The sequence below is a fragment of the Mus pahari genome, chromosome 16 (genome assembly GCF_900095145.1).
Source record: "Mus pahari chromosome 16, PAHARI_EIJ_v1.1, whole genome shotgun sequence".
Lineage (NCBI taxonomy): Eukaryota > Metazoa > Chordata > Mammalia > Rodentia > Muridae > Mus > Mus pahari.
This window is the reverse complement of record NC_034605.1, coordinates 48,376,539-48,379,833: the sequence shown is the minus strand read 5'-3', so window position 1 is coordinate 48,379,833 and position 3,295 is coordinate 48,376,539. Positions and strand designations below refer to the sequence as shown.

Genomic DNA, 3,295 nt, shown 5'->3' with positions numbered 1-3,295 from the left:
TTCTTGAAAGAATGTTTTGGAGTTCATAAGGGGAAGTAGCAAGGAAGTAGGGTGAGATGTTAAGCCAAGGCCCAGCCTTGGCAGAGAGCACACCTGATTCCACAGTTCAAGCAGAGAATTCTTTAGATATGTCCATCTTTCAGCAAATAGGCTAGACCTTTGTCCTCCAGCCTTGACCTGTCATTAGACCTCCCTTGACATGCCTCTGACTTAGCTGTCCTCTTTAGCCAAGGCAATCCCCACAGAGTCTGACTGTTCTGGGCTGTCTGCCAGTAGCACTCCAAAGAGCAGGGGAACATGTCCTTCACTCCTGAGCAGAGATCTTGGCCAAGAACTCCAAGCCTGTTCTAATTTGCTTTCTTTTGTTATGATAAAGCACTATAGCCAAATGCAATTTGGGAATGGAGGGGTTTATTGGATTTGATTTACATTTTTGGTCACATTTAGGGATGCTAAGGTGGGAACACAGGACAAGAAGGGAAAGCAGATCTGCTTGCTAGTTCCCCGGGCATTACATCCACCTGCCCAGGGAATGGTGCCACCCACAGTACCACTCTTACATTAATTAAAACATTTCCTCACAGACCAATTAAAAAGAATTACTCAATCTAGACACCTTTTCCCCAGGCAATATAAGACTGTGTCAAGTTGATGCTAACTGTAGCAATTCCATGCTTGTTTTTATAGCATAAACACTAAAATTGTGACAGTACAGAATAGGTTGGCGTGGCCCCTAGGCAAAGATGATAGTCGAACTTACGAAGCGTTTCATAGATTTTTTACCTTTTTAAAAAAAGGTTACTCTCAGCCCTAATCAGAAAATTTGTTTTCTTAGAATGAGAGTGACTACAGAGGAGACTCAAGATGCCCAAGGTGCTGAGAATGCCCAAGATGACTGCCCAAGATGCTGAGAAGTAGTGATAGACCAAGGGTTCAGCCCTAACAAGACATTTATATCATACCATCTAAGGCTCAGCCACCTCTCTATCCCCAACACCCTATTTATCAACACAGTCCAGTGTAGTTGTGTCCTTGTGATTACACAGCTGGCTGGGAGTTGTGGTATGTGTGTATGTGTGTGCTGAACTTGCACACCCATGTGTGTATGTGTATGTATGTGTGTGTGTGGATACATGCCTCAGGCAGGTGTTGAGGTCAGAAGAGGACATCAGATGTCTGCTCTGTTACTCCGCAGCTAATTCTCCTGAGAGAGTCTCTCACTAAACCTGGAGCTAGGCTGGCAGCCAGCAACCCCCAAGAGTGTCCTGTCTCTTCGGCACACCTCCAGCTCAGGGGTTACAGAGCTCACATCATGCCCAGCTTTTAATATGGATTCTGGGAATCTGAACTCAGGTTCTCGTGCTTGCTGAGCCATCTCCCCAGCCCTGGCACTTCGAATTCTAAAGACCCAAATCAAGAGATTAAAAATGAATGTCCCAGAATTCAGTGTTCATAAATATGAAGCAAAAGTCTACTTTTTCCTGCTTTTGGGTTGAAACTTGGAAAACATGTCTGTCATAGGACCGTGTGCATAGACCAATATGCAGTAGGATAAACTGTCTCCATCTCAATGAGTGGAACAGGGAGAATTTCACAGGACTCAGAACATCCCTCTATGGACACAAAGCCACAGCAGAGTTCAGGGCAAGCAGTTCTGTAAGGGGAGCAGACTCAAGTCTACAATGTAGATAGTGATTGTTGGCTGAAATGCCCAAGCTTTTCCCATAAGTGAGCCGAGTTCCCAACCTCTCCTCGGGATTTCATTGAAGGGACCAATTTTAGGGTAAACAGGTTGAGTGAGAGAGAGAAAAAAAAAGAGTTCTGTTTACGAGTCACAAAGTTGCTTTCTCTGGGCTGTCCTGTTGACTAACACAGTCATATGAGCTCATTTTCTGTTGCTATAACAAAATGCCCAAGGCTGGGACATTTTGGTGGTGAATAAAGAAAAGAGGCTTCTTGAAGCTCACAGTCCTGGAGATTCAAGGGTGTGGTGCTGGCATCAGGCAGGCTCTGGTGAGGGTGATACCGAGGATGAAAGCATCGAATACAGGAAGATCGCATATGAGACAGGGAGCCAGAGGGTGAGAATGGCCGGTCTTTCCCTTTAATGAGAATTCTTTCATAATTCTTTCAGCATCCCATGCATCTTCATTCCTTCCAGCACCTCCCAATGTCCCAATGGGTCTACTGAGCCCACTTTGCAAAGGCCCTACCAGCTTTGAGTATCACCATGCAAGGGTCTTAATCCTTCAACACATGAACACATCTGACCCCCAGCAAGTATCCGTTTACCTGGAAAGTGCATGCCGTTGGGTAGGCATTCCTTTCCCAGCTTAGCGCCAGCCTCACCAGTGAGCACTGGGATTACCGAGGTCACCACCTCCACCAGGCTTTTAATGTAGGTTCTGGTGATCCCAATTCTGGTCCTTGTGGTATCGTGGCAAGCACTTATTCCTTGAGTCATCTCCCAGCCCAGCACCATCTCTTAAAGTATTTCTTTGGAGTCGCATGGTCCACAAGGCTGGGGCATGGCGACACACAGCATAGCCCCAGCACTCGAGAAGCTTGGGCTAGCGGATTAGTGGGAGTTTGAGGAGAGTCTTTCTATCAAGTCTGTGTCACACAGCATAACACCAAAAGTGATCACATGTTTTTCTCTATAGCAGTGGCTCTCAACCTGTGGGTCATGATCCCTTTGGGGGGGGGGTCAGATGACCCTTTTACAGGAGTCACATGCCAGATAGCCTGCGTATCAGATTTCTACATTATGACTCCTAACAGTGGCAAAGTCACAGTTAGGAAGTGGCAACAAAGTAATGTCATGGTTGAGGTCACCACACCAGGAGGAACTGTACTAAAGGGTCATGGGATCACGAAGGCTGAGAATTACTGGTCTATAGCATCTGGTCGATATTTAGGTTGTTTGAAGCATTAAGTGACCCACAGGTGGCTGATGCCCCTCTTTTTCTGTAAGTTTAGCCTAAGTGAAAACCTCCTCCTGCTCCGTTTTCTGCAGGTCTCATTCCTCCTCACCCACGTGTTTATGGCGACAGTAGCCCCACTCCATGCTTGCTTCTGTTTCTGTGGGTTCATTTCAGACACCACCGTTCTTCAGCACATCTAAGAACACAGTCTAATAAAACACAGTCTGATGAGATTTCTCCATCTTGAACAAGTCTTTGGGACTTGCCAGGGGGCTAGTGTAAGAAACATCATGGAGCAAGATTGGCCAGAGTGACAAAGGCTCTGAGTGAGTGACTCATGTTTGGTGAACTGTACAAACTATCCAGGAATC

At 46.2% G+C, this 3,295-nt stretch overlaps 1 non-coding gene across 1 annotated transcript; it reads left to right on the top strand.

The window, feature by feature from the left end:
- Nucleotides 1–671: 671 nt before the first annotated feature.
- Nucleotides 672–778, top strand: LOC115065662. The gene has a single exon (XR_003845430.1). It is a non-coding gene; the product is annotated as a U6 spliceosomal RNA (small nuclear RNA).
- The last annotated feature ends 2,517 nt before the right edge of the window (nucleotides 779–3,295 follow it).